At 35.1% G+C, this 25,402-nt stretch overlaps 1 pseudogene; it reads left to right on the top strand.

The window, feature by feature from the left end:
* LOC101447886 (SREBP regulating gene protein pseudogene) overlaps positions 1 to 25,170 on the top strand; it is a 31,088-nt pseudogene extending 5,918 nt beyond the window's left edge.
* The last annotated feature ends 232 nt before the right edge of the window (positions 25,171 to 25,402 follow it).

Here is a 25,402-nt window from a genome sequence, read left to right as displayed (position 1 = left end):
ATTATTCACTTAGGTGAATTCAGGAATATACTGCACAAAGCACATTTTCTGGGTACATATTGATAATTTTGAAAGCAGGTTGGCAGCTCTATGTACTCACCGTTTTATAAGAGCTGCAGTGCCGTATGACTGGTTATGAATATTTTTCTAGGATAGAATGCAATGTTTAAGAACTTATTTTTCTATATTTAATAGTGTCACAAATAGATGGTTTTCATGTGGTCAAAAAATACCACTGAACAATTGCCTCATAGCATTTTAAGATATATGAGAGTTACATATCTAGCAATGAATTTAAAAATGGGTAGACCTTGGCTTCTGTTTCATGCATTTAATTTACTATTACATTTTATACATAATTAACATTAGTTTGATTAACATTTTGTGAACTCTTCTGGATAAATACCATGTTTGTTTTTCTGTTTTTCTTTGTTTTACTTCGTTTTGCTTTTCCATCTCAACCATTTCCCATGCATTTGTGCCAATATTTTACTCAGTGATGAGTTAGATGATTCCCATAAAATTTCTATTTTTTGAAAAATCTCGCATCTTCAATCAGAAAATCTAATGGGCAAACTTGCTTCATTTAAAATTGTAATAACTACAACCTCTCTTTTCAGCAATGCAAGAAATAATACTGATATGGTCCTTTCTCTTTTCCCTGTCTTTTTGTCTATTCTTTAAGACAAATATAGGTTTATACCTATTTTCCATGTGAATGAAATCATAACTTTAAAAAACGTATCTTCATTTCTGTAACATAATGCCTGTGAAATTCAACCAAATTGTTACTTCTATCAGTAGTTTATTTCTTTTTATTGCTAGACTGTATTCCATGGAATGAATATTGCTACAATTTAATTATCATTCCCCTGTTGGTAAAATTTCACTTTGTTTCCAATTTGGGGTTATTATGAAAAATGGTGCTATGAATATATGAACATTCCCTTGTCTTTTTTTTATTTTCTAGATATATAATTATGGGTGAAATTGCTGAATTATATTCTTATAGACAGCATATTTATGCTTGGTGTCTTCAGTCTCTATTTACATCAGAAATAGGACTTTTTTTCCTGAAGCTTTTATATTGTCCTTCTGAGATAACTCCATCATGTATGTTCACATTGGCTCTCATTAAATTTTAGCTCAGGTATAGATTTATATTTGTATATCCCTATAACTTTATTTCTTTCTACTATATTTCACAAATTGCAATATTTTCACCAAATCCATTCTATTGTCCACCTAGCCACACAATTAGTTTATATTTTCTAGCTTCCCATGTAATTAAGTGAGACTGTCTAAGTTCTGTCCAAAGAAATAGTGAGAAGTCACATATACCACATCTCCATAAAATTTTTATGCAATCTTTTGTTTTGATTCCAAAGTCTGGCAGGAGTATATAAACACATGGTAGAGTATTCTTAACTAAGCATCACAGTTTGTTGTGGATGCAGAAAGTACCAGTGTTGAACTATTGAGCAAACAAGATATATAGCGTTATCCTGTTAAACCATTGAAATTTTGGTGTTCTGTGTTACAACAATTAGCTTATCTTAATTATTATGAGATAGACAAATAGATTGATAAATGAAAATAGAGAGAGACAGAGTCAAATATAAAAATATAGTCGGGTTTATGTATTTATATGCATACATATTTTCTGTAAGACAACTGTAAGCAACTGGAAGTATTCTATTTCTCAATCAGTTGTCCAGATATGAATGTAGCTACAATGTTATAATTTAATCCTCAGTGACTAACACTAACAAAAATAGAGAATGTTGCTTCTTATTTGATTAATTTGAAAGATCATGTATAAAATATGTAATGTATATATAATTGAAACTCATGGAATGCAATGATTGCCACCCTGGTATCTATTAGATGGCTATATATACGTAGAATATCTTCTGGAAAAATTATTTTTTAAAAACATGACTAATTATTGAGTGAAATTTTTCTTTAAATTCTTACTCTTGAGACTAGTGTTCATATATTTATTATGGTCACTAATGAACTGCTTATTCTCATGATCAAGATTATAATTTTGAAATGTGTAAAAATCTTTGCTTTTTCTTTATTTGAATTGGAATTAGGGGAGTCTTCACTCAGTGTTTATTTCTCTGCTTAATAAGTATAGATTAAAACTAATGGAGCAAAGGCTTTAACTAGAATAAAAGAAACCTGATATTTGTCAGCACTATCTTGCTGCTCCAAACTCTACTTGAAACACCAATTCTGATGATTTCTGATCAATACTTTCCCTTTCACTTCTATCCACGGATTGTTTTTAAATTGAAGATGTTTAAATCAATTTCAACATTAAAAAGATCATTTGAAAATAAAGCCACTCTGCATAAATAAACAGCAAGAAAGAAGGTAACTTGTGAGACATATTTTTTCCACTTCTTTTTTTTTTTTTAAAGACACTTCGATTACATAAATGTTACAGAGAATATATAGGGAATTCTCATATGCCCTGCTCCCTACACTTCCCACATTTTCCCACAATAGCAACATCTTTCATCAGTGTGGTACATTCATTGCAATTGATAAACACATCTTGGAGCATTGCCACACAGCATGGATTATAGTTTACATTATAGTTTACACTTTTTCCCATTTGAAACTGTAGATTATGGCAGGATATATAATGGCCTGTCTGTCATTGTAATGTCATTCAGGATGATTCCTAAGGCGAGACATACTTTAAACAAGAATTTGGGCAGGGAATATTATAAATCATATCCCCCAATTAATGCCTGAGAAGTTTTGTTTTGCAGAACTATATGTCAAGGATATGTTTTTAAAATTCTAGTATATATTAGCTTTCTCTCCTGCTTGTACTCTTTTGCTCTGTAATACTTTCGTACTTGCTTAATTTATTTGAAAATCTTAATACACTTGAGGATTTTCTGATGCAACTGTTTAAAACCTATTTTACTCTTCTGACTTGTGACCTCTGATCTATGAGATTGGTTAATTCTAATTAACTCAGTGGTCATGATCCCATGTGGATGAACTCAGAATATAATTTACTTCATGTTCAAAGAGGGACATATAGCCATTAATTTGTGTGACAGGTTAGCTAAATATTTTGCTATTGTCTGTCTCATTAATCTCACAACAGTATTTCTCAGACTAATATTCTATACCAAAAAAAAAAAAGTAAAAAAAACCCTAAAAAACCTCAGAGATTTTGTTAAATATAGATCACTTTTATATGTCTAACATTATATCTCTAAAGTTATGTAAACATTATAAGTGTCAACATTTTCAGCTCTAATTGGTGTTTGTTTCTGTATTAAAACTGACTTTGTAAACTGTGTGACTAAACTCACTGACAGGCAAGATATTAATGAAACCAAAAGGTGACTGTCACTTTGCATTTGCTCATTAAATATTTCTGAATAGCTTATATATCAAGTAGCTTTTGAGCAAGACCCAAAATTGCATAATGGAGCCTGGAAATAAGGATCCTTATAGGAAATTCTGGCAATATAATAATAGACAGGGACAATTTGTGAAGAATCTCTCATTGCCATTTGATTATTACCGTAGAGGTATTAGGAAATTGTTGAAGGATTTTACATAAAGAATTGCATGTTCAAATTTATGTTTTTGAGTTTCATCACCACCTATATCATCACGAAAGATATTCCCATGTAACAGGAATGAAAAGCATGGGTAATTCTAATTCTATCAGGGTATCTCTGGATATAAGTGGGGTAGCAGCAATACTTATCAATAACTTATTTTAAATATCACAACTTCTGGGGAGACTTTTTAAATTTCAGCCAGAAACACTTGCTCCTCTATTTTGGTCATTATGTGTACCATAGTCAGAATGTACAAAACTATATATTATTTGATTCAGAGAACCATATGTAAGAAGAGACTCTGTTTTACTCATTAATCCTTAATTCCCTTGGTGCCAAGTCTTGACCTTTGTATATTACATGATCAGCATAAATATTATAGGGGAACGGTTTATTGTTTTGAATTCAATCAATATTTTTTAAGTAATAAGTTATTATTTATGTATATATCATATATTTTTAACTCTTGGAAATTTAGAAGTTGAGAATTAGAATATATGTCAACAACCAGACATTTGACAAATAGAGTCAAAAAAGAGCTGATTTTACTCATTCAGATTTTATGTTAGTTTCCAAAACAAGTAAATGAAGTAAGATAACATTTATCTTTGATCTCATTGTGAAACAAATTCACTCTACATCTTAAAGTAAGCCATTTTTTTTAAAAGAAAACTCAATCAATTTTTACTTGATATCAAGCAGATTTGAGATGGTTATTTTAAAATAAAATTATTAAAATAATATATGCAATGTTAAAAGTTGGCAGACTTGGGTTTCTGGGGCTTTTGAAGGGAGTATACTGTAATTCTCTATGTAGATTTTGTATTGTTTTTCAACTGTCCTGTAAGTTTGAAATTACTTCAAAATAAAAAGATTTTTAAAAGAAAATAAAATGCACATAACAAAAGACTACTAAAGGCCAATTTTAGCTATAGTGTTATTTAGGATGATTTCATCAATCTTTCCATAATTCAAATATTAGGGAAATTAATAACAAAAATCCTTAAGGTGGGGGCACAACTGGCCCTTGCCTACCTCTTTGAATACTCCCTTACCATTGCTGTGACAGCTGGCTCTAAGCAATGAGGTATAAGGGGCCTCACGCTAAATGACTTTACCGCAAGAATTGGAAGAGAATGGTATATATTCCTGCATTGCATGTCTAGTTGCAGACTCTGGCCATCTCGTGCATGGAGCACATACAGTATGTAATATTTTTATTTGTTTAAATATTTAATAATGTTATGGTCAATCATGGATTCATATTCAGCCCATAGAGACATTGCTTTTTGAGGTATTGCAGGATGATATCATATATTTAAATAATTGAGATCTTGACCCTGATATGTATTTCCTTTAAAGGAAAGATATCCTCTGTCTATGCTAAAACGGCGAATAAAAACCTTAAAAATTATAAATCTTGGGTAATACATATGGAAAACCCTCAGAATTACATCCCTTGAATTTATTATACTCAGGAATATTCTAAAAAAGGGTAATACAGACAATCACCTGATACCAGTAACATGGTGGTTTATCTTATCTTAAGGAGAAACTTAAAGGAGACCCTACATGGCGAAAAAGAACATCATCTTTGTGAGAAGCAGTGAAATACTCTCCTTTGACAACATATACAGACTATGACTCCATTCTGGACCATACTACATTGATTAAAAATTATGTTATAGTATCATGTAAAATCATGCTCTGAGGTTTTGGTTTTTTTTCAAATTACAATTGCTCAGGGAATGTAAAGGTCCTTGGTAATTTAGAGAAATCAAATCAATTCAATATTAGTTTTAGAATGTTGTATTTTGATGCGTTTTCATTCTACAGGTATTACAACTTTCCTTTAAAGGAATTATTCTGAATTCCTGTAGTAGCTTGTGAAAATTGGAAGAGATATTCTGGTAAATTCTACGTTTTCTAATGTTCATGACAAATGATAATGCCAACAGAGTGCATACATTGCTTCTAAAATTGATCCATATAAAGCAATGCTTCATCCAGTGAAGTGTCATTAATTTATCACTAATTGATTATACATAGTTTTACCTTAAATTTCCTTAAGGTTGTCATAACTTTTACTTATTATCATCTCACTATATACTATATTGCACTATACCTTGGAAAAATTTTTTTTTACTTTGTATATTATAAATTTCTGCGGAGTTAAAATAGAAAGACAAAAATCAGAGGTCTTGAAAAATAATTTTCCTTTCATTTATGAGGACTGGAAATAAGAGAAATCTAATATGAATGAACTGCTGGATGCAAATTTTCAATTAAGGATTTTTGCCTGAAATAACATTTAAAGGAGGAGAATAGTGATTATTACTGAAGCATCAACATTGATCCCTTAAATTTTACCTAATTTTATCTATCTACCTATCTATCAATGCATCTATCCATCCATTTATCTCTATCATCTATTTACTTATGCATTTGTGCCAGTTTTAGATGGCTTTATCTTATGTCCTGACTTTATTTAGAAATATATCAGATTTCCACAATATGTTTTACAAAGGCTCTATGTCTTAGTCATTTAGTGTCCCACAGAGAATTAATATAACATTGAATGCAGTTGAGGGTTACTTCAAATGATAATTCAGTCAATAATGTCCAAATTTCAGCAAGAATTTTAAAAACAAGATATTATATTTAATCTGAGCCTGATACACTTAATGGTATCAGAGTTTCCGGAAATTACCACTATGTTACTTCTAAAATAAATGTGTGGCTTGAAAAAATCCTTCTGAAAGTCATTGTGTGAAGTAAAAATCCATGGTAGATTCAGTATTTGAGCTAAACAAATAAGTAATCCAGAATAGGAATGTGTAGTTTTTATTTCAATGCACTGTTTTCATTTTTATCATGAGTATGCATTTATGGTATATTCAACTAAGTTGTTTTTGTTTTGTTTTTTTAAGGATTAATAGATGTAAAATTCTTAAGAATGGGAGTCTGTACCCAGGACAAATAACAAAAGAATGATAATGAACAACCCCCATCCCCAAAAACAGAATGTCCACAACAGCAAGCAAGACAGTTGCATCCATCTGCCCCATTGTATCTAAGCCCCATCTCAACCAGAAACAGAGTGGGAAGACTATTGCCAAGTCCTCAAGATTGAAGAATGAACAAACGTAAGTGGAGAATTTAACTGTGGACAAAATAGACTTATTATTGTTCTAGCAATGGAAGAACTTGTATCATTGACATAAAGAAGTGACTTTAAGGTCCTGAAGGAAAGGAGAAGGAAGAATAGGGCATTTTGAGGACAATGTAATTGTCCTGCATGACATTGTAATGACAGATACAGGCCATTATACATTTAGTCAATATTTATAAAACTGCATGGTGCAACATGTAACCTATAGACTACGGTGAGTAACAATGCTTTAATATGTGTTCATCAATTGTAACAAATGTCCCACACTAATGAAAGATATTGCTACATTGGGGAGGGGGGTGGTATGTGAGAATTCCTTACATATATTTATGTAATCTAAAGTTTCTTTAAAAATAATAAGATTTTTAAAATAAAATAATGTTAAAATATTATTTATATAAATAATATTAAATATTTAAAAATATAGAAGTCTGAATAGGTATTCAAATTGCATTTTCTCCTTATATCTCATAAAAACAGTTATTAATGTTAAACAAATTATTGTATATAACAAGTAAGAAATAATGAGTTAAATGAATGAAAAATAATAAATCCCCATAATATTTAAAAAATAAACTGTAACAGTATTTTATTCATTAAAAATTAATAAAATCTTTTGGGAAAGAATGAAAACATATTGATTCCTGAAATGAGATATCCGCAACTATACAAAAAAGTTTTAAATAAGAGTTAAAATATATTGCTGAGAGAAGGGAGCAAGATGGCGGCTGAGTGAACTTCCCAGTCACTAGCTCCAGCGGGGAATCGGCTGGGCGGAGTTGGAGACTATTTGGGACCAGGCTGTTTCGGGATTTTTACTAGTCCGGAGGTGTCTGGACATCGATTGAGAGGGAAGGTAACAGAGAGGATCCATCTATGAAACATATACGGACATTCCAGCTATGTGTGGAGGATTCCCTCCTTGGGTAGGCGGAGCCAAGGCATCTGGCGCCCCGGCGGCAGAGGAGCCGGGCCGAGCGCCGAGCGGGCCGGCCGGGAGGGGGGGGTGCGGGGCCAAGCCGGGTGAGTGGCAGCGGCTGGGGGACGGAGCCGAGCCCGGCCGAGCACCGAGGGGCGGCGGACGTGGGGGTGGAGCTGAGCCGGCCGAGCGGTAGGGGCCGGGGGGCGGAGCCAAGCCGGGCCCAGCGGCAGCGGCCGGGGGCGCGGAGCCAAGCCGGCGGAGCACCCAGCGGCGACGGCTGGGGGGGCGGGGCCGAGCCGGGCCGAGTGGGGTTTCTGTTCTTTGTGTGTGTGTGTGTTTTGTTTTGTTTTGTTTTGTTTTGTTTTTTTTATCCTTTCTTTCTTGTCCCTGATCTTCTTCTTATTCTATTTTATTTTAACAATACAATAGGTCCTGCAGGAAACACCTCACATTTGATGGGTTTCCTCATCCTCCACTGCCTCATTTCTCTGTGAATAGATTAAGGCTATCTACACTACCCCCTTTCCCCTACAACTTGATATCCTCCACCATCTGCTATCCCTCCTATACCCCACCTCCCTTTCTTTGACCCACAAAGTGTCTAACTCTTAATTTCTAATATCTTTGTTTAGTTTTCCATCTGGTATCCGCCCTTGAAATTATTACCTCTCTATTCTCTTTCCCTCTCTTACGAAAACAATAGCTTCTTAGTACGTACCACATTCCTTCCATATTCAGTCGTCTACCTCATTATAGGTACTTTCCTACTACTATAACTCTACACAATTTACACAATCTAACCTCCATCCTCCCAGAACTCATATTGTTGCTTTGTTAACATATATCACCAATACTACTTTACACTTTTCCCTTCCTTACACAATTGCCTTTCCCCAACACTAATACTTTCCTTTAAAGTGAACTTAACCAGCAATAAGAAATTGGAATAAGAGGAACAAAGGGACAAAGAGAAGATATAACACTAACGCAAAAACAACAGCTAATTAATCTCCAAGACTAGACAAAGAAGCTAAGGAACTGATTAAACCCATCAAGAAGAAATGATGACAAGACAGCAACAAAAAAAATACAAATCAAACCAGTAACCAGGAAAACATGGCTGAATCCAATCAACAAACTAAAAATCAGGAAGGGGAGCAGATCTTCGCACAAGCAATGAAAGATCTCAGAACATTTATCACCGACAAATTTGATGAAGTAATGAAAGAGGTTAACAACATGAAGACAACACTTGGAGGGGAAATTGCAGACATGCGCAAAAATATAACAGATATGATGGAAATGACCACCACAATTCAAGAAATCAAAAATAAACTTGCAGCTAATATCAGCAGACTAGAAGAGGCAGAGCAGAGAATTAGTGATGTGGAAGACAGTACACTGGAAATCAAACAGATAGTAGAAGTGGTCAATAAAAAGGTAGAAAAAATCCAGATAGGACTTAGGGACCTGAATGATAATGCAAAACGCTCAAACATACGTATTATAGGCATTCCAGAAGGAGAAGAGAAGGGAAAGGGGTCAGAAGGAGTGTTGCAGGAAATAATGACTGAAAACTTCCCAAATCTACTGAAAGAGACAGATGTACATATCCAAGAAGCACAGCGCACTCCACTGGTCATAAACCCCAACAGGCCCACCCCAAGACATATACTTGTCAAATTATCCAATGCTCAAGACAAAGAGAAAATTCTAAAAGCAGCAAGAGAAAAGAAAACCATCACATACCAGGGAAGCTCCATAAGATTAAGTGCTGATTTCTCATCTGAAACGATGGAGGCAAGAAGGCAGTGGTATGATATAGTCAAGGTACTAAAGGAAAAAAATTTCCAACCAAGAATACTGTATCCAGCTAAACTAGCATTCAGAAATGATGGAGAGTTCAAAATATTCACAGATAAACAGAAACTGAAAGAGTATATCAGCAAGAAACCTCCCCTTCAAGAAATTCTTAAGGGAGTTCTGCAGGAAGAAAGGAAAAAACAGGACAGTCAGAGATGGAGGCGAGTGTAAGAACAACAAAAAAGACAAAAATAGAAGGGGAAAATAAAATATTACAAACAAAATATAACAAACACAAATCCAACCAAAATATGGCTACCACATATAATTCTCTGAACGTAATAACACTGAATGTCAATGGACTAAACTCACCTATCAAAAGATTCAGACTGGGACACTGGCTAAGGAAATATGACCCATCTATATGCTGTCTACAAGAGACACATCTTAGACCCAGAGACGCATGGAGATTGAAAGTGAATGGCTGGAAAACAATCATACAAGCAAACAATAACCAAAAAAAGTCAGGAGTAGCTATATTACTATCAGACAAAATAGACTTTAAATGCGAAAAAATTGTGAGGGACAAAGAAGGATACTACATTTTAGTGAAAGGGACAATCTGTCAAGAAGATTGAACGATCATAAATATTTATGCCCCTAACAAGCGTGCCTCTAAATACGTGAGACAAACACTGGAAAAACTAAGTGAAAAAATAGATGCATCTACAATTATAGTGGGGGATTTTAATACACCACTATCAAATCTGAACAGAACATCTCAAAAGAGAATCACTAAAGAAACAGAACATTTGAACAGTATACTAGAAGAGCTGGATCTAATAGACATATATAGATCATTACACCAAACACAGCAGGATATTCATTTTTCTCAAGCACACATGGAACATTCTCCAAGATAGACCATATGCTAGGCCACAAAGAAAGACTTAATGAATTTAGAAAGATGAAAATGATACAAAACAATATCTCTGATCACAGTGGAGTGAAGCTGGAAATTTGCAAGGGACAGAGGCTCAGACTTCACACCACAATTTGGAAATTAAACAGCACACTCTTAGAAAAACAGTGGGTCAAAGAGGAAATATCAAAAGAAATCAATGACTACCTTGAATCAAATGATAATGATAACACAACATACCAAAATTTATGGGATGCAGCAAAAGCAGTACTGAGAGGGAAATTTATAGCCATAAATTCATGCATCAAAAAAGAAGAAAGAGCAAAAATTGAAGAACTAACTGCTCTTTTGACGGAATTAGAAAAACAACAACAAAGTAACCCAACAGGAAGAAGAAGGAAGGAAATAACAAAGATAAGAGCAGAACTAAATGAAATAGAAAATAAGAAAGCACTTGAAAAAATAAACAAGACCAAGAGCTGGTTTTTTGAGAAGATCAACAAAATTGACAAACCTTTAGCAAGACTAACAAAGAAAAAAAGAGAAAAGATGCAAATACACAAAATAAATGAGAAAGGTGATATCACCACTGATCCCACAGAAATAAAGACTATCATAAGAGGATACTTTGAAAAACTATATTCCAACAAAAATGACAATTTAGAGGAAATGGACAAATTCCTAGAAACACATAAGCAGCCCATATTGACGAAAGAAGAAATTGAGGATCTTAACAAACCAATCATAAGCAAAGAGATAGAATCAGTCATTAAAAATCTCCCAATTAAGAAGAGCCCAGGGCCAGATGGCTTCACAGGTGAATTCTACAAAACATTCCGGAAAGAACTAACACCAATCCTGTTGAAACTATTCCAAAAAATCGAAACAGAAGGAACATTGCCGAACTCCTTCTATTAGGCCAACATTATCCTAGTACCAAAGCCAAACAAAGACACCACAAGAAAGAAAAATTACAGACCAATTTCTTTAATGAACCTAGACACAAAAATACTTAACAAAATACTTGCTAATCAAATTCAACAACACATTAAACGAATTATACACCATGACCAAGTGGGATTTATTCCAGGTATGCAAGGATGGTTCAACATAAGAAAATCAATTAATGTGATACACCATATAAACAGATTGAAGGAAAAAAAACACATGATTATATCTATAGATGCAGAAAAGGCATTTGACAAAATACAGCACCCCTTCTTGATAAAAACACTCCAAAAGATCGGAATACAAGGAAATTTTTTGAACATGATAAAAAGTATATATGAAAAACCTACAGCCAACATTGTTTACAATGGCGAAATCCTGAAATCCTTTCCTCTAAACTCAGGAACAAGACAAGGATGCCCATTGTCTCCACTCCTATTTTACATTGTCTTGGAAGTACTTGCACGAGCACTGAGGCAAGAACCAGATATAAAAGGCATTCAAATTGGAAGGGAAGAAGTCAAAATTTCATTATTTGCAGATGACATGATCTTATACATAGAAAACCCTGAGAGATCTACAACAAAGCTGCTAGAACTCATAAATGAGTTCAGCAAAGTCGCAGGTTATAAGATCAATGCGCAAAAATCAGTAGCATTTCTGTACACCAATAATGAGCAAGATCAGGAGGAAATCAATTTTATTTACCATTCACAATAGTAAATAAAAAAATCAAATACTTAGGAATAAATTTAACTAAAGAGGTAAAAAACTTATACACTGAGAACTATACAAGATTGTTCAAGGAAATCAAAGAAGACCTAAAAAAATGGAAGAATATTCCTTGTTCATGGATAGGAAGACTGAATATTATTAAGATGTCTATCCTACCAAAACTGATCTACACATTCAATGCAATCCCAATAAAAATCAACACAGCCTTCTTTAAGGAACTAGAAAAACTAACTATGAAATTTATTTGGAAAGGAAAGAGGCCCCAAATAGCCAAAGACATATTGAAAAAGAAAAACAAAATAGGAGGAATCACAATTCCTGACTTCAAAACATACTACAAAGCTACAGTGGTGAAAACAGCATGGTATTGGCCTAAGGAGAGACACACAGACCAATGGAATCGAATTGAAAGTTCAGATATAGAATCTCAGGTATATAGCCATATAATATTCGATAAAGCCACCAAACCCTCTCAACTGGGAGAGAATGGCCTATTCAACAAATGGTGCCTGGAGAACTGGATACCCATAAGTAGAAGAATGAAAGAGGATTACCATCTCACACCTTATACAAAGATCAACTCAAGATGGATCAAAGACCTAAATATAAGAGCCAAGACCATAAAGATCTTGGAAAGAAGTGTAGGGAAACATCTACAGGACCTTGTAATAGGAAATGGCTTTATGAACTTCACACCAGAAGCACGAGCAGCAAAAGAACAAATAGATAAATGGGACTTCCTCAAAATTAAATCCTTCTGCACCTCAAAGGAGTTTGTCAAGAAAGTAAAAAGGGAACCCACACAATGGGAGAAAATATTTGGCAACCATATATATGATAAGAGACTTATAACTTGCATATATAAAGAACTCATAAATCTTGAAAACAAAAAGATAAACAACCCATTTAAAAAATGGGAAAAAGATTTAAACAGACAATTCTCCAAAGAAGAAATACAAATGGCTAAAAAGCACTTGAAAAAATGTTCCAAATCTCTAGCTATCAGGGAAATGCAAATCAAAACTACAATGAGATACCATCTTACTCCCATAAGATTGGCAGCTATGAAAAAAACAGAAGAATACAAATGCTGGAGAGGATGTGAAGAAATGGGAACACTCATCCACTGCTGGTGGGAATGCAGAAGGATCCAATCATTCTGGAGGACAGTTTGGTGGTTTCTCAAAAAACTAACCATAGATTTGCCATATGACCCAGCAATACCTCTGCTGGGTATATACCCATCAGAACTGAAAACAAAGACACAAACAGATATATGTACACCAATGTTCATAGCAGCATTGTTTACTATCGCCAAAAGTTGGAATCAATCCAAATGTCCATCAACAGATGAGTGGATCAATAAAATGTGGTATATACACACAATAGAATACTACTCGGCTGTTAGAACAAATACACTACAATCACACGTGATAACATGGATGAACCTTGAGAATCTTATGTTGAGTGAAGCAACCCAGGCATTGAAGGACAAATACTGCATGACCTCAATGATATGAAATAAGCAAACTGCCTCAGAGAGCTAGACACCAGAAAAGAGGCCTACAGGAAATCGGGGGGTGGAGGAAGGATGTGAGTTAACGTCTGTAGGGGTGGAATCTGTGATGAGCTGGCGGTAAGTATGAGCACAAAGAAGGGACAAAATGGGGGCAAGGGGTTGCCTTCGGGTGGGGCTTTGTGGGTTTGAGGGGGGCTGGGGATGGGCAGAGGAGTAATATTGTCCAATAATTGGGGGAAGGAGGGGCAACATACGAACATGGGAGAGTGTCAGGTGTTAGTTGAGAACAAAATGTTGAGAAAATCGTATCAAATTATAAGTAGGAGGGTTACCTGTTTAGGATGCTCAGGGGGTATGGTCTGATGCAGGACGGACTCAGGGCGAATAGCTGAAGGCTCATTTTGCCAAGGTGGGTTGTACCATTGGGAAGAGACCCAAGAAGTGAGAGGTGGGGTGGACCCACATCCTGGGGAGGACTAATGCCGTCAAATAGAGAGAACTGTATCTCTAGTGAGAAAGGATGGCTCCCAGGGCATTAGGGCAGTTGAGAAAGTCAGGCCCTGAATACTGCTCCAAGTATCTCTGGACATGGCCTCTCGGGAAATCGAGATTGGCTGGCGTTGTGGGCGCCAAGGGGAGGGGAAAATGGATGTGGAATGGATGGAAACAAGGTAAATATGGAGGCAAGAAAGGAGTTTTATGAGAGTTCACAAAGATGAATATAAAACATGTAATATTACTCCAAAAACATATAGGGGATGATAGACTAATAATGCAAACCATAAGGCAAAACATAGGATAACTAAAAAGGTTAGAAAACTGTACAACCTAAAGTATGGACCACATAGTAAGCACAGATGTCATCTTGTTTGAAAGCTATTGTCTCGGAATCTGTACATCAGGTTCAGGAAATATGATACAAACAAGTTAAGTGAATATCGCTGTGGAAGGGAAAAGGTTTTATGGTGAATCTGGGGAAGTACTGTATATTGTATATATGAATTTCGGTGATCTAAGACTCTTGTGAAGCTAACATTATGTTGGGATTGACTTTATGGGAAGTTTTGGATCACAGAGTGGTTCAACAATGGCAGCGGAGGAATACTGATATAGGATGTTATTGACAGGATATATATGGTTGACTGGGAGTGTTATACAGGGCATATGCCCAGGGTATATAGTAATGTCTAGATATACTCATAGTGGAAACAATTAAAAACAATAGCTGGGGGGGGGGGGTACTGGGCCCCTGGCCGGGGAGACACTGTCGTAGACCCTAGGGGAGCAGCGGCAGTCCCCCAGGTGCAACAGCAAGAACCAGGGAGGAAGGAGGGCCCAACAGTGGGCTCCTGATACTTATGGGTATGCTTTTGAGCCTATACACCTGCAATAAGAATAAGGACTAGAGTAGCACTGTGCCTGGGAGTTTCCTCCTGACAGCCTTCATGTTACTCAAATGTGGCCCCTCTCACAGCCAAACTCAGCATGTAGATGCAGTGCATTCCCCCCAGCGTGGGACATGACACCCGGGGATGAGCCTCCCTGGCACCGAGGGATCACTACCACATATCAGCAACTAGATGCAACTAGAAAAGGAACTTGAATTAAAGGTTCAACACGGATCAGCAGAATATCCCTATCTACATATAATAACATGACTTCAAAATGCTGTTTGACCTAATGTAAGGGGGAAATGGAAAGGAGAAATGAGAATATAAGGCTATGAGTCTCTAAAAAAGAGTCTGGAGGTTGTCAGAAGGAATGCCCTTATGCACAACTGAGCAGAGTCTGAGAGACAGATAAAGTAGATACAACCCCAGGTATTGGTTCTTTTGAGGGATAAAGAGACCCATGGGTCCTATGCTCATGGCAGATGGGGTTCACTGCCATGGCAGATGGCCCTTCTTTGGAGCTGGTGTTTTTGAGTGATGGAATTGGACTCAGAGGGGATCTCTCTTCACAAGATTTGCATGCTACTTTAATGGAATTGTAGTTGGTGCTGGGGTTTTAGATATATTTAGGGGTTCTGAATCTCTGGACTGATAATTTGACACCCAGGCCCAGAACCTCAACAGACTTCAGCTCCTACACTTTGATTTATTGGACTTACCCCACTCAGCTAACATCGAGTTGAAGAAGGTCAACCACCACACCATGGAGCCTAGAGTGTCTACAACTGAAAGCAGGAGGAGTGCATCCAGTATCCATGTGGAATCTAAGCCCCCACTTGACATAGATGTGCAATGGACACAACCAATCCAATGTCCACAGAGACAATGTGGAATGGGTGTGGGAAGGGTAGCCATGGTGGCAGCTGGGTTTGGGGAATGGGAGGAAGAGAGGAGATGTGGAGGCGTTTTCGGGACGAGGAGATGTCCTGGGTGGTGCTTCACGGACAATTATGGGACATTGTAGATCCCCCCAGGGCCCACTGGATGGAACATGGGAGAGTGTGTGCTATGATGTGGACCATTGACTAGGGGTGCAGTGATGCTCAGAGATGTACTTACCAGGTGCAATGGATGTGTCACGATGATGGGAGAGAGTGTTGCTGTGGGGGGAGTGGGGGGTGGGGACGGGGGGGTTGAATGGGACCTCATATTTTTTTAATGTAACTTTAAAAAAATAAATAAATAATTAAAAAATATATATTGCTGATTTTAAAATATAAAAATATGTGGCTTATAACAAGCAAAGATTAGCTATAGACAAAGTAATTACTATTACACAGTGAAAACAACAGTAGGTAAGAAAATAAAATAGTTACAATTTAAATAACTTCTGTACTATAAAAGATAAAATCACTAAAATAACAATAACATATCAAAACATTACAGGATAATGGAATTAAATAGCAAAGTAAAATATATTTTAAAAAGACCTACTACATCAACAGAAATGCAAGATCTAAATTGTGAACAAATTACCTCCTGAACAGAAGCACTGATGGAGAAGGGATAAAAAAGTTAATGATGAAATTAAATTCATAATTTCTCTTAGGGTACAGACAAAACTTATTATTTGGAACTGAGCAAACTCATAAAACCACAAGTAATATTGGCAGCCTAAAACCAATACCAAGGTATGGTGACATGTTTTATTATGTCTATGAATTTTAAAGAGTTTTTTTGCTTTAAAGCAATCCAGCACTATGAGTGACTAGAACATTTTTGATAATACAGTAAAGTTCTAGATAAAAATTGAAGGAACGTAAAATCCTGATATGTAAAGTATATAGCCAATAACATGTACGTAAATGGAAAACCTTATGAGGACTAAGTTTTAGGAAATACTTTAATTTAAATATAAACTATTAAAACCAATTGTCTAAAGATGTTTTTGGTTTTTGTTAATCTTAAAACACATTAGACCACCCAAACTACAGATAGTGCTAGATTCCTTTAAAGCAAAAAAGCTCTTTAAAATTCATAGACATAAAAAAACAGGAATGCTAACTCTAATAAGTAAAGCACAAGACTTCAAAGAGGAAAAAATTTAACACAATAATGCAATACAGACTAGCTATGTAAAACTGAAAATTTGAGCTCTAGTATTGGGGAGCAAGTTGCTATATGGTATGTCCTGAGAACACAGGCTCACACATAGCAGAGATTCTCAACAAATGTTCACTTTACTTACCTAAGACAAAGAGTTGAAAAGAGCAGGGGACGATGTCTCATCACGGCTGATCACCCAGGGAGGCCAACTGCTATGGTCAGAGTCAGGGGATAACGACTGCAGAAACCCTGCTTCACGTCGGAAGCGAGGGCTGATGTACTGCCCCAGAGATGGGTATTTTTACAAACAAGGGAATGGGGAACCTGCCACTGAGCAAAAATCATGTATCAAGGAACATTTGGGTAGAGTTTCCACCCTTAAGCAGCAGGGACTGATTGTTCCTGGTTTTGAATTTAAGTTACATCAGTTTATTCTTCTGGATAATAATGTCTCCTCCAGGCTGTGAAGAGTAAACATATTGAAATATCTGCATGCAAAGAGCTAAGAGGAAAAAAGAAGTGGTGTAGGTAAGGGTTGGGAGATGGCCGCTAAGAGTATTTGTGATTTCCCCAGTAAGTTTATATTAGATTTGGAATTCAGGCTGCTACTTTCCTTTATGGAATGTATATCAAAATGAGAATGGCCTGACCAAATGCAAATACAAATACTTAACTTAATATTTTATGTTAGATCTTCCAATCAAATATCAAATATTATGCTTGTGTTTTACATAGAATTATATAAAGGATTAGTATGATGCTCATGTTAGGTTTGTTTACTTCACCTAATGCTTGCCATTTTTCTCTGACAAGAGATAAAATAATTTAATGTAAAACAAGGCAATTGACACTAATATTGTGCAAGTTACTATTTTTGCTTCTCAGTGATGAATGATCATAAGCAAAATTGTGCAACAGGTAGTAGGTAACAGGATCACTACGGGGGGATTAGAGTTATGACAAGTAGGACAACTGTAATTATTTTTTTAAGTAATGTTTCATTTTTTTTGTGATTTATCACAAATTCCAAAACTTGAATAAGTATTGATTAGAAACTAATCATACCAAATTATATTTAGTGAAGTATGATTATAATAGCATTTATTAGTAATGGAGTTTATATTGATTGCTATTTGCCAAGTTGTACTCTAACCATTTTACACAAATTATTTCATTTAATACACCCAAAAAACCCAATGATGTGAATAATAGCAAACGTTTTACAGATAAGAAACTGGAGACTCAAAGAGAGGTTAAGGAATTTCTCTAATGTCAATTAGCTAGAAAGTGATAGAAACTGGGATTTAAACCAGGTATTCTGGTTCCAGGAACTTTGGTATTGACTACCATGCCACATAAATTCCAAAGCTGAAGTTCACCACTAATAAGCTTGTAAAGGGTTTATTCTTACTGGCACTGAAATTTGTGTAACACTTTCGTAAACATACTTCCCTACAAAAACTCTTTAAAAATGTTCATCTTTTGTGAAGCGGTGTCTTATTGCATGGTCTTTATTATCAGTAAAAGATTCCAAAAAAGAAAGGTATTAATTCAAAGGGTACAACTCTATTTATAATAATGGTAAATAACCTAAGCTTCTGTCTTTAAAGAAATGACATATCTACTCAATGAACTATGACATAATCGTGATAAATGTGAAGAATGTTTGCCAAGCTAATGTGAAGAATGGTTGTTAGCTAACAAACTAATGTGAAGAATTTTTATTAGCTTACAAGCCAACAAAAAGTAAAAAGAGAGGATTCACAATTGTTTGTAAATTATAGTTTACGTATAAAATTGATAAATGTTGAAAAACCTATTAAGAAATAAAAATGAAAACAGATACTTTAAGATAGTGCAAACATGAGTTTTTTTTTTTATCTTTATAAGATCCTTTTTCTAGAATGTAATTTTGGTTTTGATAGGACATTATTGAGTGTAAATTGGGAGGATCTTTCTGAAAGATAATTTGGCAATGTATTTCTCCCTATGACTTATAGCCATTTGTAGATATTGATACAAGGATGCCCAAAGACTTACCTACATGTACATTCGATATTTGTAGCAATAAAATATTAGCAACAAACTAAACATCAAATATAAAACCTGGGTCACCATAAGATAGGAACAGTCAGTCATGAAATACTGTAGAAAAAAATTAATAAAATATGACCCTGTCAAGAAATATTGCTAAAAATAGGAAAAACCAGACAACTAGTTTTACAGTACTTATCTATTAGGACCTTCTGAATTACAGTGTGCCAAATTTCAAAATGCTGAGAACTGGTAACTGAGAATTTCATATAAATACAAAAGAAATATGTCTATATAGTCTAAATTTATTTGCAGTAGAATCAACAAGCGTTAGAATAGGGATAATCTACTCATTTCGAGTAAATATATTTTGAACTTGCTAAATTTAAAATCATATTTCCTTGGAGACTAATTTTAATTGTATTCCTTTTATGTCATAGTACTAACATACTATTTTCTATGAACAGTATTTAAAAGGCAGTTTGCTAAGACTCTCTTTCAGAATGTCTTTTTTTGCAAACCTAGATAAATTATGTTTATAATACAATGTTTATATAAGTTTCAAGTGATTGGAACCTTTTAATATTCAAGGACCATGTCTATAAATACCTTTATGATGCAATATTACTTTAGCAATTGAAGAACACTGCAGCATCGTTTTCAAAGAATCTGTCCTTGAAGGCCAATGCACTTTAAGAAGGTTAATTAAGGTCACATTTATAATGGGGTAGAATGGCATCTAGAATCAAGCTAAAGTAACATTATATCAGACTATGAAGTGCCTTCCTATAAAATGCATTAATATTTAGGAAGGGAGAAAAAAATGGCATATACCTTACATCACACAATTGAAAGAAATGTCTATATATGCAGATGGAGGTACTGGTGTATCTCTAGCTTGGTAACTCTAGCTCAAAATCTCTTCAAGTCATGAGGTCTTTTGTATGAGGCTCCTATAAAAGAAAATAATGAATTATCTATCTTGAATCTCTACAGGTTCTGTAAAAAGAGGAATACTTGGGAGCAAAAACATAAAGAACTGTTCTGAAATAACAAATCTAGTATTGTGAAGCATGAATATTTAACATTATTTCAGAAAGCACACTCTGTTCAAATGGAAGAAGTGAGCCTTTCCTATGACAAAAGGAACTTGAATGTAAGAATAAGGGTTTTTTTTTTTCAGTGAAATGTAATTATCAACCTAAGTTCTACTGATGCTATTCTTCTTTGTACTTGACTCCTAATAATTTCATGAAGCTTATTTAGGTTATGTGTTATGCTAATATTCAGCAAACTGAATAATTTCGGATAAAATTAGATGACCAATTTTTGTTTTCTTTAGCCCTTTACTACATCCTATTATCTCAACTTTAACATTCAAAAATTGTTGTTTCACCTCACTTGTCTGTAGCCGTTAAAGTAAACTAAAATTGCTTATCTTCCTTTCTAACATAACAGTATAATAATTCAACATTCATCTGAAAAAACTACAATTCAATCACATTCAGACAAAATTTCCACAGACATGGAAGGAGGATAACCCCTTTAATTATATTTAAATTGTATTCAGAGACAATATATAATCATGAATTAAGACAGGGCTACTTTGAAACCACACCTCTACAATCAAATATTTTTCTAAATATTCCCTTTCGAAAAAAGTTCCCAATCTCACTATAATATTACAGTCCAAAATTTTAGTTATTAATGGCAAAGAGCACTATGCAGTTATGCGTTTTAAAATAGCTACCTATATACCTTGTGCTCCATGTGCCAAACACTGTTTCATGTATTTCATATGTAGTAACTCATTTAATACCACACATCTCATTATTAGCTTCATAAATGAGAATTTATGGAGGTATATAAAATAGTCTGGTGATTTCAATTCATTGACTGGCAGTTTTTTAATTCATGGAAAAGGGAGAACACTGTTATAAAGCTTTGAATATATGACCCAAAACATTCAACACTGATGGTATTTAACATCAAGATTGCAATAAATATCAAGGATATTTAAAAATAATATATGAATAAATTTATAGCCAGTATACAATTTTCTCTGTTATGACATAATTTTAAACAACTCAACACTTTAATTAGTTCTAAAAAGAGGGAGTAAGAGCATATCAACTGAATCCTAGCATCTCACGTACAACGATATTCATTGTACACAAAAATCAATAAGAGCTCTTTTATGCAATCCTCGAATTTTGCATCGCATTGCTTGATACAACATCGTATAGTAAGAACAAAAAGGCATAAGTAAATTCCTTTTCCTATAACCCTGGTTTACTACAGTAGGCCAGATAATCTAATCCAATGTTGCTCCTATTGGGTTTTTATATTTTATATATTTTTCTTTGTTAGAAAAGATGTGGGTTAACAGAATAATTATGCATAAAATACAGGATATACAAATACTATCCTATTATTACCACCTTGCATGGATGAGGAGCATTTGTCACAATTGATGATAGCCCATTATTATAATTGTACTATTAATTATATTCCGTAGTTTAATTTAGGGTCCACATGTAGTTCCATGTATTTTTAAAATATTTTTATTTCTGTTGCCATATACACAATCTAACATTTCCCCTTTTAATCATATTCAGACATATATTTTAATCATATCAGACCATAATACTGTTAATTACATTCACAATGTTGTGCACCATCACCGTCATTCATTACCAAAACATTTTCATCATGCCAAATAGAAACCTTAAACGTATTTAAGCCTTCACTTCCCATTCCCTATTCACACCCTAACCCTAGTAACCTGTATTCTAGATTCTGACGTTATGAGTTCGCTTATTCTAATTATTTCAAATCATAGTGATCATTAAATATTTGTCCTGTTGTGTCTGACTTATTTCACTCAACATAGCATTGTTTTTTTTAATTTATTTTATTTTACTTTTTAAAGGTTTTTTTATTTATTTTTATTTATTTCTCTCCCATTCCACCCCCCTCCCCATTGTCTGCTTTCTGTATCCATTCACTGTGTGATTTTCTGTGTCTGCTTGCATTCTTGTCAGCAGCACCAGAAATCTGTGTCTCTTTTTGTTGTGTCATATTGCTGTGTCAGCTCTCGTGTGTGTGGTGCCACTCCTGGGCAAGCTGTGCTTTTTTCATACAGGGCAGCTCTCCTTGCAGGGTTACACTCCTTCCACGTGAGGCTCCCTTGCGTGGCATGGCACTCCTTGCATGCACCAGTACTGGTGAGCAGGGGCCAGCTCACCATATGGATCAGGAGGCCCTGGATTTGAACCCTGGACCTCGCATATGGTAGATGTACACTATCTGTTGAGCCAAATCCACTTCCCTCAACATAATGTCTTAAAAGTTATTCCATGTTGTCACATGTACCAGGACTCATTCCTTTTTATGGTATATAGTACATTTCATTTACCCATTCATTAGTTGATGGACACTTGGATTGCTATTGGGTTTTAGGAGAAGCAAAAACAGTGAAAGCATCAAATACTATTTGAAAAGTTGGAAGTATAAATTCTTTCAAGTTATCTTCCAGCCAATATCTCAAGGAGTTCTTTACTTCAAACATGCTTTCATATTTTGTTAATTCTGACCTTTTAATATAAAGTAACGTTCTCTTATTTTTCACAGTACAAAAGGCATATATGCTTACTCTGGACAATTCAGAATTTCATGCAAAAATAAGAGAGTTGCTCACAGTCTTAAGACAAAGATAAAAAACAATGCTGTTGACATAATCACATACCTTTGATTATATATTTTTTACATCTATTAGGTATATTAAATCAACTTGTAAAAGTTAAGTACATCATTTCAACACACATCAGCTTGTCCACCAGAGAGCCCTGTCTTTGGATATAATACTACCATTTGCTAAAATGCTAAAATACCAGTTTAGTGGTGCACATCTTTCTCTATCACCTACTCTTTAACCAAGCAACCTCTAAATTAAGGCGATTCTGCGTTTTTTTGTTTCAACTGCAATTTTGTTAAATACAGTATCAATTTTTCCCAAAGTTACGTTGTCTATGTCGTTCACATTAGTAAGACTTTATATTAATTTCCCATTTCTCAGAATACAAACTTTCTCATATTCCATATAATGTTCTTGCCTTCTGTCCAGCAATAACTCTTATTTACAAAATGTTTGAAATTCGAGTTTGAGCCATGCTTAATTTAATTCTATCTCAATCTTGTGGCTTTCTTTCCTATTGCCCTTTAGCATGTCCTTTCTTATGCTCAGCTTTGTCCTTCCCACACCTTTCTCCATATCAGACTAAATGTTTAGGATGCGTTCCTGCTTGCACTGATTCAGGATATCATTTTCTGAACTCATTAAAATAGTTGTTACCCTGCTGCATGTCTATAAAATAGTGTATTTCCCTTCATGTGAATCCCATCTTTATAATATTTTCTGGTAGAAAGTGTTTCTTCCAAGATAGATGGAAATAATCTTGAAAACAAGGAAAGACTACTACTTATATTTTCTTCACACCTATACTGCCAGGAGAGAGCAGAGTGTTTGACTCTTAGTGAAAAAAGTTAATATTTGTAGTTCTGATAAATGAATTAAGGAATAATTTCAAATTCCATCACTTAACATTTAAATGGATTACAATTTTCACCACTTGATAGCATTAAATTAATTATCTTTGCTGTCTTATGTCTACACAAATCTACAATTATTATGTTTAAATGTATTTTTTGAGAGGAATATTTGACTAAAGTAAATATACAAATAATACTTTTGCTGGTACAGAATAATTGATTTCAAAAAGATTTGGACACATACATAAATTACTGTAACTTTTCTGGCATTTTCTGTAATTGGAATATGTCATTTACAATTTTGATCACTGAAAACTCAAAATCATTTGGATTTGTTTTTTTTGAAATGTTTTAAAATATTAATTAATGGTTTTTTATAATTTATTTTTACATCATGCATGAGAACAGTGAATATTTTCATTTTTAGTTGTAATTTCCAAACTAAGTTATACTTTGTAGATTATGATGATGTACATAATCTACTGATTGTACAGATGGGGCTCGCAGAGCCAAGGTGAAATAATCAACAAACTCTATACAGTGAAATTGCTTTAGATGAAATATTGTAAAAAGTGTTTTTTAGTATCAGGAAAAAAAATCTTACAAACTTAAAAATGTAACCTATAGATATCGAAATTTCAAGAACTCATTTTGATAGCTCCTCATTTAGTTTACATTGTACAGTACTAAAAGTGATTGGGGATTGCTGACAAAACTGCAGGGCGCACACTTCACTGAGGCTGCTAGGGGAGGTGCTCCTGGGGCAAAGCGCCAGGGACCTCCTTGATCCCAGCCTGTGTGGTAAACGTGGCCATCATGGTGCAGCACTGGCTTCTGCGGAAGAGGTGGGTGATCACCTTGGTTTTTGGGCTCTTGCTCCTCTACTTCCACCAACACCTTCAAGCAGGAGAAGAGGTCAGTGAGGCATGGAAATCTTCTCCAGGTTCAAGATGATGATCAGTCCATTCCCTGGAAAGCGCAGTTTAACCTGGACAATAGCAGTCGACCAGGCGATCAGTGCCCTAACTCCATTCAAGGGAAGCACCTCCTCTCAGAAGAACTAGGATACATCTGTGAAAGGAAGGCTTTGCTGGTGAATGGATGCTGTCCTGCCCACGTCCCTAGCACAAAGCAATACTGCTGCAATGGTTGTTTGTCCAGTGGCTGCTGCAGCACCTATGAGTACTCTGTCTCCTTATGCTTGCAGCCCAACAAGCAACCTTTCCTGTAGGATTCCTCAACTCAACAGCTATGGCATTCCAGAACCTCTCATGGCAGTGAAAGATCAATTTGAATTGTGTTTGGCTAAATGCAGGATCTGTCTCAAAGAATGCAGAGCATCTATAGGGATCCAAAAGCCGGGTACCACTGTTGCGAGAACGTCCCAAATTCTTTCCTCCATGATGAGTGCAGAAGACTTAAAGCAAGTGTGAGAAGATGCCCTACTGAAGAACTGCCAGCCTGAAGGCAGACTTCAGTATTCACACTAGTGCACTAGTCAGAGGACAAAAGCCTTGTGGGAAACTACCCGTGTTGTGCTCTTGGGCTTCACTCACTGCCTGAGCCTTACCAGTTGGAATTGTTCAGTAAAGCAGTGTGGAAACTCCAGCCATTCTCATTTGCTAAAGACAAAACTACAAACCAAGCTTTAGGTGGTGTTGACATTCACGGATGGCACAGCCAGTGTTCCTGTGAGG

Source organism: Dasypus novemcinctus, chromosome 1 (assembly GCF_030445035.2).
Source record: "Dasypus novemcinctus isolate mDasNov1 chromosome 1, mDasNov1.1.hap2, whole genome shotgun sequence".
Classification (NCBI taxonomy): Eukaryota; Metazoa; Chordata; class Mammalia; order Cingulata; family Dasypodidae; genus Dasypus; species Dasypus novemcinctus.
Note: the sequence above shows the minus strand (reverse complement) of the source record. Positions and strands in the feature narration are given on the sequence as shown.